Below are 18,133 nucleotides of genomic sequence, written 5' to 3' on the forward strand. Positions count from 1 at the left end.
CATCAACACGTGAGACCCACAACAACAGGATGACAGACATTAACACGTGAGACCCACAACAACAGGATGACAGACATCAACACGTGAGACCCACAACAACAGGATGACAGACATCAACACGTGAGACCCACAACAACAGGATGACAGACATCAACACGTGAGACCCACAACAACAGGATGACAGACATTAACACGTGAGACCCACAACAACAGGATGACAGACATTAACACGTGAGACCCACAACAACAGGATGACAGACATTAACACGTGAGACACAATAATCATTCCTGCCTCTACTCTCCTCAGAGTAGAGCTGTCTCCTCAGATACTCAAGCTGTCTTGAGTCAGCTCTCACACAAACACACAATACCAACCCTGACCTTAGTCTGCCTGTGTTGCTGTTGACTCTTGCCTCTCTCAGCACACAGTTAAGATACTCTAATCATCTTAGCAGAGTGATCAGACAACTAGATGCCGCTCTGTGCTGTTCTTCTATCTCTTCTGTTCCTACTTTGGTTCTATCTCATTTCACCTTTTAGTATTGTTTCTCTCTTCCCTTTCGCGCTAAACTTAGCTGCCCTCAGACCTTCTGAAGTTATCTTAATTCTTACCTTCGCTAGGGTTTTAATTGCTTCCTCTTCGGTGTCCCTCTGTCCTTATATTGAGGCTCCCTAGTCATCCTTTTTACCATTTGATAACGGCTCCAAGATGGACCGAAACGTCGACGCATAAGGACTTCAACACGGACCGAAACGTCGGCACACAAGGACTTCAACACGGACCGAAACGTCGGCACACAAGAACTTCAACACGGACCGAAACGTCGGCACACAAGGACTTCAACACGGACCGAAACGTCGGCACACAAGGACTTCAACACGGACCGAAACGTCGGCACACAAGGACTTCAACACGGACCGAAACGTCGCCAGTTTGTTTACACGCGTTTAGGGCGGGACGTTTGTGTCTACCACATTAATGTGACTTCTTCAGTGCGATTGTAACTTAATACTTTAACAATATTCATTTAATTAAAGCTATTGTTACTGCTTTCTCTCTCTTGTGAGTGATGGAGCAAGTACACGACCGGTGGAACTGGTGTGGGAGTCTTAGCTACCGACCCGCTGGTCCCGGGTTCGACGAGTGAAGAACCTTGGTTTCCATTCTCGAGGGTGCCCATGGCCAGCAACTGGCCTTCCCCAGGGTGCACACCACAATAGTTATCTAGCTCACAGGTACCTATTTCTTGCTAAGTGAAAAGGTAGATTAGATGAAAGGAAACGTGCTATACCCCCTCTCTATCCTGCACGGGAATCGAACCCAGGACTTCATTGCTGTAAGCATTTTGTTGTGTTGGTGGGACGAAAGAGCTCCAGACAGTAATTTTTTGTTTCCATGTATATGTGACTTGAGTCAGTGAGCTCTGTAACTCTATTACAAGATATCGTGGTGCTGTAGCCAGAGTTGGCTAGTACAAGCTGCTGGATTACACCCGCACTTCACCGTCTCTCATTCCGGATGAGACTAACCATCTTGAGATGAGATATTAAATGATCTCATGACTAGCTCTTGATCTATACTCTATAATCCTTCATATGGAAGAGTATAGCAGCGCACTGCTGTGTGTATCTAAGCTTGTTAATAATAATAATAAAAGAAACGTTTTCAGCTATGCAAGAGCAGCAGTCGTCTCAAATTATATTAAGCTCCGGAGCAGAGCACTTATATGGCCCCTCGTTCTTGAAGTTGAGAGATACTTGGGAACATCCGGGTCTGCGTCGTCTCCAGCAACCATCAACACCTGCAAGTCAATCACTTCACACAGAGTAATCACACTAACGTGACTGCATCAGTGAGAAAAATCCGTAGGAGCCGTGATGAGGGTTCGAATTTATGCGACGGGTTCAAGCCGGACGAGAATTTTTATACAATCCCCCCATGCACTCTGGCTGTCATCCAGGAATGTTCTACCTCTGACGCTCCTCTTCCAAGCGTCAGAGGTAGTACATTCCTGGATGTACATGAACAGAGTGCATGGAAGGACTGTGTGAAAATCCTGGTCCGGCTTCAGTGGAAGCCTCAGGAAACCCTTGTGTGTTCAGTAGAACTCCAGGTTGTAGTCCTTATACCATGTGGTGGTCTAGTGGCTACAGCGTGTGTGTGTGGGAACATTCACTGCATAGGTTCGAGTAATTCACTTCTTTGTCAGGTGTGGTAGAGACGATTGAGAGTAATTCCGGTGTGGTAGAGACGATCGGGAGTAATTCCGGTGTGGTAGAGACGATCGCGAGTAATTTCAGCGTGATGAGAATGATCGGGAGTAATTGAGTCCATATTCAGGTGTGGTCGGTGAAATTTTAAGAGTAAGAAACTAAACAAGACATGACAACCTTTCCTCTATCAACATTTGACATGGTTCCAAATCAAGCGGCCGGTTATCTTGAGTTATCTTGAGATGAGTTCGGGGCTTAGCGTCCCCGCGGCCCGGTCCTCGACCAGGCCTCTTTTTTCTTACACACCCCCAGGAAGCAGCCCGTAGCAGCTGTCTAACTCCAAGGTACTTATTTACTACTAGGTGAACAGGGGCATTTAAGTGAAAGAAACTCTGCTCATCTGTTTCCGCCTCCACCGGGGATCGAACCCGGAATCTCAGGAATACGAATCCGAAGCGCTGTCCACTCAGCTGTCAGGCCGAGCCTAAAGGCGATACAAGTGCTGGAAATCAATAGAGATAATCCTGTACACGGCCGGGAGACATGGCGCTGAAGGAGCCTCGATCACAAAAATCTGATTACAAGAACGTGGGTCATAAATTACTAAGTTGGGTTGAAGAAATGGGTGGCGAGGCGTGCGGGGCGAGGCGTGCGGGGCGAGACATGTGGGGCGAGGCGTGCAGGGCGAGGCGTGTGGGGCGAGACGTGGGGGCGAGGCGTGCGGGGCAAGGCGTGAGGGGTGAGGCGTGTGGGGCGAGGCGTGACGTGTGGGGCGAGGCGTGAGGGGCGAGGCGTGAGGGGTAAGGCGTGTGGGGCGAGGCGTGCGGGGCGAGGCGTGCAGGGCGAGGCGTGACGTGTGGGGCGAGGCGTGAGGGGTGAGGCTTGAGGGGCGAGGCTTGAGGGGTGAGGCGTGCGGGGCGAGGCGTGCGGGGCGAGGCGTGCGGGACGAGCATCTAGCGTGCAACACAGTATACCCCGTTGACGATTGTCCTAACAGGTCGTCTGATTATTATAAACAAATTATCGGGCAATGTCACGGAACAAAATCATCAGTATTGAAGGAGGATGTGGTGGAAGGTGCGAGAGAGTGCACCTGTTGTTTACCCAGTTGGCACTATGGTGCTTCTCGATTGCTTGCCTTGGCACTTAAAACACGTGACTGTGGCGTCACGCCGGCTGAGGGAATACGCCATCTGATACGTAGCTTAGTTTAGAACCAAACAACAATATTAAATTAATGGAGGACATTCAGGGAACGCTGCACGTTCTGCCAACCAAACTAGGCCAGTCATCACGTCCGCGAGACTGCCTTCATATGTAGTGTGGGTAGTGTTGATGGTTGCCACGCTATTGCACAATACAGGAGTGGTGAGCGCCCCCTTGCCCCAGGCGCTCATGCACCCCCTCCCCATGGTATAGTGCCAGTCATGAAGAACATGCCCGTCTCGCTCCGCCAGATACACTGGGTGCTGAACATGCTTTTTAACTGTCCCTCAATACCAAGCCCGTTGACCAATGAGGCATTTCACAACATTGCATTTTGTTTAGGGTACTATACACACGTCTTTCTTTTTATGTGAGCTTTCAAGAATTGTAAAACCATTCGTGCACGTAAGACAGTTCAGCTTGAGGGAGTTGTTTGTCCAAATGTTTGCTATAAAAATAAATACAATTTTTGCTTTATTTACAGCAGTATTCCCAAAAGCAGCAGGAAAGTAATAATCGGGAATTATCTGAGGCAACCGGCAGGAAAACACACACAAATTATTATTATTATATATATATATATATATATATATATATATATATATATATATATATATATATATATATATATATATATATATATATATATATATATATAACAAAATCATTGGAATGAAGCTCAAGCAAGATCTGTTGACCTTGTTTATAAAAGGTCAACAGTTTATAAAATGTTTATAAACTCTATTGTCTTAAGAAAGAACTCACTTCACTGCTCAAAATATACATAGGCGCCCAGAGAAGCATCCGGTTTAAAAGTATATATATATATATATATGAGAATGTAGGCAAAAGATAAGAGGTAATTATACTGATCCTCGTATTTATAATCAGTTATGCAAGTTATATCCTACACGCTCAACAGTCCGTCATGATGCGATGATGCAGAGAATTTCTTATTTGTTCTATAAAAGTTCTCAAAATATACAGTTCATGCAAAAACATGCGGATTTCCGACCTGGAATAAAAAAACTTCTGAAGCACTTCAGTTGCCACAACAACTACCTACGCATGCTGACGAGGACACTATATATCTTCGGGTTAAGGCCTATCAATATTTTGAGCGTTATTGTGACCGCGACACTACAGTTTACCCGCCAACCGGCAGGTATATGTTAGTCCTGAACATGGTTCAGGATTAAAATAACCGCTGTATATACACAGAGGAGCGAGGTACACCCCTTGGTGTATACATCCCCTAGTGTATACAATATACAGTACATGGGTCAGGTTATATGTGAGTAGTTGTGGTTAGTCTGGCTGATGTTATTCTATGCCATTATAATGCTTCACTAAATTTCCTATAATTCAAATTCGAATTAATGCAGATCCTCTTCCTATCATTAACATTAAGCAGGTCTGAATGAAATTTTGAAATACCAGGCAGGACATCCGTGTCCCATTTCATAAAATCACACAGGTGTAGAGGTGTTTGTCTCTGGTGGCAAGCACCGCTATCAACAATCACTAGGTTATTGATACTATCTCCATTGTAGTGTTTTATAGCCTCTAATTCGTCTTGGGAAAAGGGAGAGGAATATTCTTAAGTAACATGCTAGATAATTTCCATCTTGTGACCGAGATTATGTCAATCAGAGAGGCTGCAGACTTTAAGATACATATGTAAAGGAAATAGGGGGCGATATCATCCCTGGTTCAGGGGCGTTCTTCCACACAAACACCAAGGAAACCCACTTTCCATTCATCTCATAAAATATAAATTTCAAAAGACTAAAACATGTTTATGATATATTAAGCAGCATTTAAAAAACAAAAATCTAATATAAATTCACAGCAATTTCTCTCCGACGCAGCACGGAGGTTTGTCTGGATCCCGTGACTCATCAGGGGATACTGCGAATAAACTAGTTTAAACGCAGACTTACTGCTCTTAATCTGTATATATCGGCAGACGTGCTTAGCTGCAAGAGCACCGCTACGAGGGGCACTCCAGCGCCTGACTCCCGGGCCCTCAGCAGGTTTATAATATTCATCTGTCATTAGGCTACAGACGACGCTTATGTCTTTTGGTCTGGTTCCTGATGCACTCAGCAGCAAGCAGCACTCATCACAAACCACTATTGCTAACACACACTAGCACTATAACCGACAGCACCACAATTATCTATCCACACTATGACCTACCTCACCACTCTATGACCTACCCAACCACCACTATGACTTACCTAGAGTAGTAGTAGTGGCAACAGGAGGTAGCCCACGACTGCCACGAGTATGGCAGGTTTTACACAGCCCCGCGACTCTTACGGATAACACCTGGTAGTGATTGAAACCTAACTGGGAGCTGAGTCCTGGGAACCAATAAGGCAGGAGCTAGGATCCTTGAAACCTGTGAGGCAGGAGGTGGGAGTGCACTAGTAAAGATTGCCTGGGACTGACTAAGCCTGGTGCAAGAGGCCGCGGAGACTGATTACTCACCAGTATCAGCCGACTGGTACTTCCGTTCCACTACAAAACATGTTCTTTGCTTGACTTAGTAACCTCGTGTGGAAAGTACTTAATGCTTCACCGAAATTGGTATATAACTTCAGGATGATAATAAACTAATTCCTAAAATAAATAAAGAATGAGGTACCAAAATATAACAGTAACCAACTCAGACTTTAACTCTTCTCTGGAGCACCACTAAGGTATCTGAAGGTTTATATCCCCTTCATCCTTGTCGTATAAGATGTGCTGGTTGGTCAACCTGTCCTCATAAACAAAGGCCAAAGTCCATTGTATGCACCCGCCAAACCCCAATCCGTCTTCGACTTAAGTCCATTACATCCAGCGGACGACCCCACAGACGCCTTCATAAACTTTTACATGCTGTTCATTCAAAACGGGAATTTTCTCAAATATAAATTAATATTATATTAACATATTGTGCATATATAGGCATAGGTTAGGTGTTTAGGTTCTGTTGGCGATTATTTGTATTTATAGTACGTGGGGGAAGGGCTACCACCTCCATTTACAGCGTTGTGGTTCGAACAAAATTCGTCAGTGAAGCACTTGTTCCAGAAGTGTTCGAACATCAGCAGTTACGAGTCGTGTGTAAACCGTTTTTCATTCGTAAACAGTGGGTTTGGCGTGTGCATGGAACAGCCCGTCCTCCAAACAAAGATCCAAAAGTGATTCCATGCACCTGCCAAAACCCCTGTTTATGAATGAAAAGCGGTTTACACACGACTCACAACTGCTGACGTTCGAACATATCCGGAACAAGTGTTTCACTGACGAATTTTGTTCGAATCACAACGCTATAAATGCTTCACCCACGTACTACAAATACAAATAATCGCCAACAGAACCTAAACACCTAACCTAACCTAACCTATGCCTATATATGCACAATATGCTAATATATTATAATATTAATTTATACTTGAGAAAATTCCCGTTTTGAATGAACAGCATATTAAAATTTATGAATGCGTCTGTGGGGTCGACCGCTGGATGTAATGGACTTGAGTCGAGGACGGGTTGGCATGGAATCACTTTTGGGTCTTTGTTTGGAGTACGGGCTGGTGGGTGAAGCATTTATAGCGTTGTGGTTCGAATAAAATTCGTCAGTAAAGCACTTGTTCCGAAAGTGTTCGGAACGAAATCAGTTGTGAGTTGTGTGTAAACCGTTTCTCATTCATAAACAGGGGATTTGGCGTGTGCATGGAATCACTTTTAGGGTCTTTGGTTGGAGGACGGGCTGCAACCCCCCCTCCCCCCTGTTTATGATTGAAAAGCGGTTTACACACGACTCACAACTGATGACGTCCGAACGCTTCCGGAACAAGTGCTTCGCTCACGTCCTCTGTTCGAACCACAAATCTATAACCGCTTCTCCACGTACTTCAAATACAAATAATCGCCAGCAGAACCTAAACAACCTAAGCTACGCCTAACTATACATGAAATTTTTATGTATAATAATATATATATATATATATATATATATATATACAAGAACAAATCAATTTTTAATACACCTAGTATGTTAAAATTGATGAATGCGTCTGGGGAGGACGGCCGCTGCTTTAAACAAACAGCCTAGTGTGAGGAAGGGTTGAATGCTTCACCCACGTACTACAAATACAAATAATCGCCAACAGAATCTAAACACCTAATCTAATCAATGCCTAAATATGCACAATATACTAATATATAATAATAATAAGTGTATTGTTATTTTGAGGCCCCTTCTCTTTCCCTGGTCATTTTGCCAATTTGTTTCCCCAACTAAGACATACCTTTATTACCTCATCTCTCCATATAAATTCCTATACCACTAACTACTAACAGTTTAAACTCAAACCGTACAATACTGTATATATATATAAAGTCATCTAAGGTTAAATGGAGGGAAGGCAGAACTGCAGAGGTGGTACCCCCAGCGAGTGTTTGTATTTAATATTTGTGTGAAACTTCAGGTGAGTACTCTCGTGATATATGAGTTAGCTTCAGGCAGACGGATGAGGGCGCCCTGGTGTTAGGTTACGCAGCGGCCTGGCGTTATATGCAAGTCTGCCATGCACCTCCGGTCTTGCTCCGGTAAGTGTCTTGCGGTCAAGACACTTAGGCAATTATCCGCACAATGATAACTCATTAGTGAAGTTCCCCAAGTCAGGAAATACACATGTTTTGTACACAATGTGCCTCTTCTCCTTAACTTTGGAAAACGGATATTTTAAGTTTTATGATAACGAAGACGTGACAAATATGTTAAATATCTCTTTCTTATCGGTATATACTATTAATGCGCAATACTTTACAGACATTACTGTTTGCCAATAACGTAATGATCAGCTCAGTCCACTCAAAACCATATGTAATCAATTCGCTTCCTGGGCAGGGCGAGACATTTTGGGAGTTTCCTAACACCTCATGCCTCTACTCAGAGTGATTGATGAAGACTAAGCCACCCCAAGAGATGGCACGGGCATCAAGAGCCCGTAAGTGGTAGATTTTTTTGGAGTGAATGTGATCGTTGGTCGTGAAAGGATATACTGCATGCTGTTATCTTGAGATGATTTCGGAGCTTTTTAGTGTCCCCGCGGCCCGGTCCTCGACCAGGCCTCCACCGATCGAACCCAGGACCACAGCATCACAAGTACAGCGTGCTGTCTGCTCGGCCGACCGGCTCCCTCAAAAGCTGTGCTCGCATTTAAATCGTCAGAGTTTACTATGTGACTGCTATCACGGGGGGAGGATACTGCTTGACAGTATTTATGAGGGTGTCCAGCTACTGGTCTCTACTCACCTATAGCAGGAAATTTATACTCGGGAATCATAGACATTGAAAAACTTCAAGCAGATATTAATAAAGTTTTCGACTGGGCAACAGAAAATAACATGATGTTTAACAGTGATAAATTTTGGTACTCAGGTACGGTAAAAATGAAAAATAAAAATGGGTACAAAACACAATCAAATGTGCCCATAGTAGGAAAGCAACATGTAAAGGATTTGGGAATAATAATGTCTGACGACCTAACGTTTAGGGAGCATAACCAAGCAAATATCGCGTCAGCCAGAAAAATGATCGGATGGATTACGAGAACTTTCAAATCCAGGGATCCCATCACAATAGTTGTACTCTTCAAGTCACTTGTGTTGTCCCGTCTTGAGTACTGCTCAGTACTCACTTCCCCCTTCAGAGCAGGAGAGATTGCTGAAATAGAGGGAATACAGAGAACATATACGGCACGCATAGACGCAATAAAGCACCTAAATTATTGGGATCGTCTCAAAGCCCTCCAAATGTACTCACTGGAAAGAAGACGAGAGAGATACCAAATAATATGTGGAAGATACTGGAGGGCCAGGTACCAAATCTACACAGTAAAATAACAACATACTGGAGTGAACGATATGGAAGAAAATGCAGAATAGAACCAGTGAAGAGCAGAGGTGCCATAGGCACAATCAGAGAACACTGTATGAACATCAGAAGTCCGCGGTTGTTCAACGTCTTACCAGCGAGCATAAGAAATATTGCCGGAATAACCGTGGACATCTTCAAGAGGAAACTATAACATGTTCTCCAAGAAGTGCCGGACCAGCCGGGCTGTGGTGGATATGTGGGCCTGCGAGCCGCTCCAAGCAACAGCCTGTTGGACCAAACTCTCACAAGTCAAGCCTGGCCTCGGGTCGGGCTTGGGGAGTAGACGAACTACCAGAACCCCATCAAGCAGGATACGACTGTTAATTGGGAAGGTCAGGCGTTAGCCTGACCTTCCCAATTTGGGGACCTAAATAAGCCTACAGGCTTCCTGTCTCTGGAAGTAAGAAACAATGTTTGTAAACCACTATAGACGTCGATCAATATATTTGCCACTCGAAACGGGAGCAATTGTACAAGTGAAAACTTGTAAATGACGCAAACATAAAATAGGCAACAAAGAATTTAAATATAAATACATCATCATACAATTAACTTCAGTCGTTAGAAAGTTCGCTAAAAAATAACTGAAAGCAAACAGTATGAGTCAGAGAATCCTCACCTAATTGAAATTCTCATGTAATTCCCAAAATGATGTCCTCAAAAATTTTCCATGGTTAAATCTTAAATTTCTTATACGAATAACTAGATGTGAGTGCAGGCTTCATCTAGATAAGGACAAATGAAACTTTTACAGAAGTGAAATAATCGCGATTTGAAATATGTTGTGAACCTATTATAATTTTTAAGCGCAAGCGTTTAAATATGAAGTCCCCTGCACAGACTGCGATAATGTGTTTGAGACAGGTAGGGATTTGACTGAAACGATCCGCATTAGGGAACATTAGAGGTTTATTAGACATGGCCAGCACAGCTAAGCTTTATACATGCACTGAAACCAATAATCTTATACTGTGGGATGATTCATTTATAATTTACCATCAACACTGACTATAAAGGAAAAGACAAATACCTGATACATAATTTGGTGAGCCAATTATTCAGTTAACAGTCTAGAACTTGAAGTAAAGGTATTTGTAACTAAAATATGATTATAATAGGTGCACAAATAAATCACATTACTGCGATGTATCAATGACAAAATCAGTAGGAGCCATGAAAACGATTCGAACTTATGCTTTGGGTACTCCCAAGCACATGCCTTAGACAACTACACCGCAACATGGTCCAAAGAATTGCAACCCTATTCATTTAAATTCCAGGTTGCACATTTTTGGCCATGTCGTGGTGTAGCTAAGGCGTAGTACATGGGAGTATCCAGAGCATAGGTTCGAATCCTTATCACGGCTCGTACTGATTTTCTCAATATTATAGGTGTACTATATGGATTTGCGAGTCCCTTGAGAGACCTGTAATAGAGGAAGGTAGAAATTACCGGGATGCGTGTTATTGTCTCAATAAACTTACTTGAATATACACCTGATGTTCATCCTTGTTCCCCAGGCCACCTAACTTAATATCATATAAAATCAACTTTCTTTGTTCGATCTCACTGCATGGCCTCAATGTTTGTTCACATATATACATTATTTGGTCCTGGGGACCATTCAGGCGTGTTCGCATACATTATTTATCTGAATTTACCTGAAGGCCACTTTCTCTCTAGTGGTATTGACGAGGATAGGAAGCCGGCGGCTTGTCAAAAGTCCCTTCATTTGTCCTGATGATTTTATATATTTGGATCTTAAATTCCAGCAATGCATTGGTATTTACGTCTTCGGCTGGTAGGCAGTTCCAAGGGTTTATAACCAAATGTGTGAAAAAACATCTCATGTTTTCTGTTCTGCATAATTTTGGCTTGTCGAGCTTGAAACCGTTGCTCTTTGTGTGCATGATGTCACTGGACGCTCTGTCTTGTATACTCACTACTGAAACGAGAATTTGCTTGGGATCCAAATATTTAGTGGCCAGCTCACAGTTGATTGGGCCTACATTCGATTCCCGGGCAAGGCGAAACGTTAGGCTACGTTTACTGACTAACCGACGCCTCTGTACACCTAGCAATAAAGAGGTGTATTGTTGTTAGTTAGTCGTTGTGGATCACGTCCTGGGGAAAATTCAGTCGTTAATTTAAATTCTAGACTTGCGTGGGATCTCGGTAAGCCAAATAGGGAAGATTGGAAGACAGGGAGAAGAGACAAGGGATGGAACGGGGAGAGAGATAGACAAGGGAGGGGACGGGGGGAGACAGACCAGGGCGCAGGTGGACAAACCTTATTTAAGAGTATCTGTAAAATAGAACGCCTGACCAAGGTAGGAAGCCCGACGTTTGGGGATAGCCTCATTTAACTTTTCAAGATGACTCACAGGTGGGTACTGGAGTGTCATGGGTCAGTCGGAGTCAGCTCCACTGCCACGGTTTAAGAAATATTGTTATACATAATGCTAACTATGTAAACAAAATTATTCGCACACCCTCCATCACTATGTGATGGAGTGCGAAAAGATACGTGAATTCAGAGATAATTCTATAACAAATGTTCCAGAGATGTGTAAATATTTCATTCAAAATAATCTGATACTAGAAATATTGGCCAAATATCCCCAGTTTGTTAACTGTAGGTAGTAACTAAGTGATTGTAACCTATCCACCGCTGCCCACTGGATGGGGGGCGGTGTGCAGGACAAACATATCAATTGTAACACTAGTTCTCCACATGTCAGTTGCTTAATTTAGAAACTGTACTTGTGATCGATCTCGAGCCCATTGTTGATGTGACGATATGCGGTGAAATTTGTAACTAGCTCATCAAGACTGTAACTTAGCTAAATTAATTGTGGGGTTCAGTCCCTGACCCCATTATGTGCCTCTGTAACCCTTTCCACTACCGCCCACAAGATGGGTATGGGGTGCATTACCATTAGATTTGATCTAATCTAACCTAACTATAGCAACTTCTGACTCCTACGATTTTCGCGAAGTCTAAAATCACAAATTTGTTTTCTGTAGCGTTTGAGCGGTTTTCTTTTGAGCACTTTGTAACATCCAATTATCTGGGAGAAAGAGGAGAGAGATGATGTTGGTGGAAAATGAAGATGAAAGGGGCGAGAGTCTAGAGAGGTGGGGAGGGTGTGAGAGAGAGAGAGAGAGAGAGAGAGAGAGAGAGAGAGAGAGAGAGAGAGAGAGAGAGAGAGAGAGAGAGAGAGAGAGAGAGAGAGAGAGAGAGAGCGGGAGTTTGCAAGGAAGGAGAGAGTGGGAGAAGAGAGAGGAGGAGATGCTTGGTAGAGGGGGTTAGAAAAGAGAAGAGTAGAGTTGATTGGAGAGAGGAGAGGAGAGTTTGGGATAGGGGAAGAAAGGGTGAGGGGGTGTTGGGAAGGTGCCTGGGTCTCTCGCCCCTCCACTTCATCTTCCCTTCCCCCATTCCACCCCCTCTCCCCCCCTTCCCTCCTCTCTCTCTCAGGACATACAATCCCAACAAACACACAACGTAACCACAACCTTACTTTTATAATTGCTACTTTGATGCAACGTTATAAGTTGGCGATATTATGAACAGCTGAAAATCTACTGAAAACTCTATGGAATACTAAACCCCTATTTCAGACTTCATGTGAGTCGCTGGGATAAGGAATTGGAGTCGGTCATTCTTAACGAGGGACATCGGGGGTCGACCCATGACCACTTTGTGACACTCCCTCATACAATCACAAATCACCGTGCAAAGGTCTGACACTATCCTCAAGCGTCTGGCCTTCAAACTTGGACAGACAAGGGCTGTAGCTCTTGGGTTTAATTTTGTTTTTAATAAAGGCCTGTCGGCCATATATCACTCCATAAAAGACGGACGTAATGTATGTTGGCTTGAGGACCATTCCAGCTTGACGCACAATTGATGCTCATGCGGCCCCAGCATGTTGAAGTGATTTGATATCTGTGCCCAAAATAGTCACGAGCGTTGTCGGGTATTTGGGTTAAAAGTCAGACGATTTCCCAATACTTTTGTACAGTCTGTGGCTGAGTGGTTATAGTACTAGACATGCCAAGGGGCATAAAGGCCCTGGCTAACCAGGTTCGAATCCTTTAGGAGTCAAAAGTTTGACTTTTGATATATCTTTTGACAAAGATACATATATATATATATATATATATATATATATATATATATATATATATATATATATATATATATATATATATATATATATATATATATATATAAGCAGACGGTAGCCAAGAGCTGTAGTTCAAGCACAGCCTGGTATATACACACATGATGAGCCTTCCGCCTGTGTTTGTCCTGGGGCCAGCTGTAGTTTGGCCTGACGGGTGCTTCTTTGTTTCCTGCTATCTCAGATTCTCTGCCTCTGGTATATCATTTTCGATCTCCTATCATCAAGGAACCGATGTCTCACCTTCATGGAACATTGCAACACTTGTTGAAGGCTGAGGATTCGAGTTCACGTTAAAAACAACAGAATAAACGTTTCGCATAGACTTCATAGTAGTGAATTTTGCATCTTGTGTTGCTACCAGCGACCGACTTGGCCCTGTAAACGTTTGTTTAGGTGCGATGCCCTCTGTAACATATGTGTGACATTTCTGTGGTCTGCTTTATCCCAATGTCGAACTATAAGACGAACGATTGGAGTCTGTAACGTTTAGTTGTAAGATTTTCTTTGTTAATGGAGAGTTATGGCTGTGTTCCCTGGACGCGGAGCGGCTCCGTATTGATCCTCTCTGTTACGCCTCTTCCCCCAATATTTGGCACACTCCACATCGCATTTCTCCTTGATACCCCTCCCTTAATTTCTTTTCCTCTTCGTAATTTAGTAATATAAACGTGAGCAAGACGCAGGTGGCACAGACGTGTCTCTTTAACTGAAGTTGCCCACAGTTAATTCAGTGTATTTTGAAGGAGAAATATTTGTAAGCTTTGTGTGGGTCAGTGTGGCAGGCAGGCCAACATCAACCGCTGAATGTTAATGCAATATATTTGGTTACTTACGTGCAGGACTGATTTAGAACTTGGAATTTATATGTCCCACGTGACTGGAAATATTATACCTTACACACGTCATGGTTAAGCAGGCGAGGAAGAAGGTGTGATACATGTTTAACTTCCAGTCAGTATATCGCTGCCAGGTGCAAGTGTGCTCACTTGCCAAAAATTTGTGTGGCCGCGCATACTTTGGATACAACTGTGTGTAGCAATGTAGCTGATACTCCCACAAGGGAGGATGCAATAACACGACACAACACTAGATTAGACAGTTGTAACATCACTCGTGAAGTGTACCACTACACAGTAGCAACAGCACTAGCAGTGTACCACTACACAGTAACAATATCACTAGCAACGTGTACCACTACACAGTAGCAACAGCACTAGCAGTGTACCACTACACAGTAGCAACATCACTAGCAGCGTGTACCACTACACAGTAACATCACTAGCAGCGTGTACCACTACACAGTAACATCACTAGCAGCGTGTACCACTACACAGTAGTAACATCACTAGCAACGTGTACCACTGCACAGTAGCAACATCACTAGCAACGTGTACCACTACACAGTAGTAACATCACTAGCAGCGTGTACCACTGCACAGTAGCAACATCACTAGCAGCGTGTACCACTACACAGTAGTAACATCACTAGCAACGTGTACCACTGCACAGTAGCAACTTCACTAGCAGCGTGTACCACTACACAGTAGCAACATCACTAGCAGCGTGTACCACTACACACTAGCAACGTGTACCACTGCACAGTAGCAACTTCACTAGCAGCGTGTACCACTACACAGTAGCAACATCACTAGCAGCGTGTACCACTACACACTAGCAGCGTGTACCACTACACAGTAGCAACTTCACTAGCAGCGTGTACCACTACACAGTAGCAACATCACTAGCAGCGTGTACCACTACACACTAGCAGCGTGTACCACTACACAGTAGCAACTTCACTAGCAGCGTGTACCACTACACAGTAGCAACTTCACTAGCAGCATGTACCACTACACACTAGCAGCGTGTACCACTACACAGTAGCAACTTCACTAGCAGCGTGTACCACTACACAGTAGCAACATCACTAGCAGCGTGTACCACTACACACTAGCAGCGTGTACCACTACACAGTAGCAACTTCACTAGCAGCGTGTACCACTACACAGTAGCAACATCACTAGCAGCGTGCACCACTACACAGTAGCAACATCACTAGCAGCGTGCACCACTACACAGCAACATCACTAGCAGCATGTACCACTACACAGTAGCAACATCACTAGCAGCATGTACCACTACACACTAGCAGCGTGTACCACTACACAGTAGCAACTTCACTAGCAGCGTGTACCACTACACAGTAGCAACATCACTAGCAGCGTGTACCACTACACACTAGCAGCGTGTACCACTACACAGTAGCAACTTCACTAGCAGCGTGTACCACTACACAGTAGCAACATCACTAGCAGCGTGCACCACTACACAGTAGCAACATCACTAGCAGCGTGCACCACTACACAGTAGCAACATCACTAGCAGCATGTACCACTACACAGTAGCAACATCACTAGCAGCATGTACCACTACACACTAGCAGCGTGTACCACTACACACTAGCAGCGTGCACCACTACACACTAGCAACGTGTACCACTACACACTAGCAGCGTGCACCACTACACAGTAGCAACATCACTAGCAGCGTGCACCACTACACAGTAGCAACATCACTAGCAGCGTGCACCACTACACAGTAGCAACATCACTAGCAGCATGTACCACTACACACTAGCAGCGTGTACCACTACACACTAGCAGCGTGCACCACTACACACTAGCAACGTGTACCACTACACACTAGCAGCGTGCACCACTACACAGTAGCAACATTACTAGCAACGTGTACCACTACACACTAGCAACGTGTACCACTACACACTAGCAGCGTGCACCACTACACAGTAGCAACATTACTAGCAACGTGTACCACTACACACTAGCAACGTGTACCACTACACACTAGCAGCGTGCACCACTACACACTAGCAACATTACTAGCAGCGTGCACCACTACACAGTAGCAACATCACTAGCAACGTGTACCACTACACACTAGCAACGTGTACCACTACACACTAGCAACGTGTACCACTACACACTAGCAACGTGTACCACTACACACTAGCAACGTGTACCACTACACACTAGCAACGTGTACCACTACACACTAGCAACGTGTACCACTACACACTAGCAACGTGTACCACTACACACTAGCAACGTGTACCACTACACACTAGCAACGTGTACCACTACACACTAGCAACGTGTACCACTACACACTAGCAACGTGTACCACTACACACTAGCAACGTGTACCACTACACACTAGCAACGTGTACCACTACACACTAGCAACATCACTAGCAACGTGTACCACTACACAGTAGCAACATCACTAGCAGTGTATCACTACACAGTAACAATATCACTAGCGACATTGCTGGGAATGTACTATCCGTGTTCCTGAACAAAATACGTAACTTGAACTGAACAAAGACATGTACCAGAACTCGCACGTCTAGGAACGACCGCATGCATCTTTGTATTGACAACTTACACATACAAATTAGCAGGAGTGTGTGCATGTCTAAGTGTCCTAGCTATTGATCTAGCAGGATATAATTGGCTTCCATGTCGGAATGTCCAATTATTTTCATCCCAGTTACGAAACTCAATAAATTACGTATTAGCAAAACGCCTATTGCCGTGTGTCCTAGTTCACTGCTATTCGTGTTAGCATGTAAAGTTCGTCAGCAAGGTATATATTTGTGGCGTGTTCAGCTTGTTGTCGGAATGCAATAAGTTTTTGTGCTCACTGTAATTAGAGATTGTAACGGGTTGAAGTTAACACATTAGGGTACAGGAAGTGGGTTGTCTCCAGCAACAAGCAACAGACACGTTGTTCTTACCTGGCGTGTGTAGGGCGTCCCTCGGGTACTGGCCGCCCTGCGCCACTCCCACTCACTACACCTCCTTCACACTAACCTCATTCTTCTTTCCAGTTTATTTTCCTAGCCAACAGGATGTCATATCATGTACACCGAAAGTATATCACTAGTGATAACTAGTTGTTATCCTGATAACTTCAAAAACGGTGTTAAGTGATTCTGTATTCTCGTTATCATGGCTGCAGGTGTGTGGTGGTGGGAGGAAAACTCTGCTGTAGGAGTACTCAGGCAGGAGCAGAGAGCCCCAGTGAGGGTAAACAGTGAAGGTTGAGTGTGTGCAACACGTGGGTGGCAGCGGTAGGCGGAGGTGAGCCAGGACTGCTCCACCACATGTTGGCAGGCCCGCCCCAGCCACCACACTGCCGCCCCTCTCTGGCTCTTGCAAGCCCCGCCCCGCCCCCCACTCTACTATATGAGGCTGCCAGCCCCGCCCCCACTTTATTATATGAGGCAGCCAGCCCCGCCCCCCACTCTATTATATGAGGCTGCCAGCCCCGCCCCCAACTCTATTATATGAGGCTGCCAGCTCCGCCCCCAACTACTATATGAGGCAGCCAGCCCCGCCCCCCACTCTACTATATGAGGCTGCCAGCCCCGCCCCCAACTCTACTATATGAGGCTGCCAGCCCCACCCCCAACTCTACTATATGAGGCTGCCAGCCCCGCCCCCGCTCTACTATATGAGGCTGCCAGCCCCGCCCCCAACTCTACTATATGAGGCTGCC

At 44.5% G+C, this 18,133-nt stretch overlaps 1 protein-coding gene across 8 annotated transcripts in view; it reads right to left on the reverse strand.

Annotated features, from left to right (window-relative positions):
• The window catches only part of LOC123766395 (CKLF-like MARVEL transmembrane domain-containing protein 4), a 38,666-nt gene extending 20,868 nt beyond the window's left edge, over positions 1-17,798 (reverse strand). For 3 of the 8 annotated variants that reach the window (XR_011223540.1, XM_045755460.2, XM_045755461.2), the window contains exon 1: positions 17,370-17,788. The gene's annotated coding sequence lies outside the window, so the exon portion shown is untranslated. Of the gene's footprint in view, positions 1-5,663; positions 5,915-17,369 lie in introns of those variants that run through there. The other 5 variants (XM_069308419.1, XM_045755459.2, XM_045755457.2 and 2 more) reach the window with 4 other exon arrangements.
• Between the last annotated feature and the right edge of the window lie 335 nt (positions 17,799-18,133).

This window comes from Procambarus clarkii, chromosome 62 (genome assembly GCF_040958095.1).
Source record: "Procambarus clarkii isolate CNS0578487 chromosome 62, FALCON_Pclarkii_2.0, whole genome shotgun sequence".
Classification (NCBI taxonomy): domain Eukaryota; kingdom Metazoa; phylum Arthropoda; class Malacostraca; order Decapoda; family Cambaridae; genus Procambarus; species Procambarus clarkii.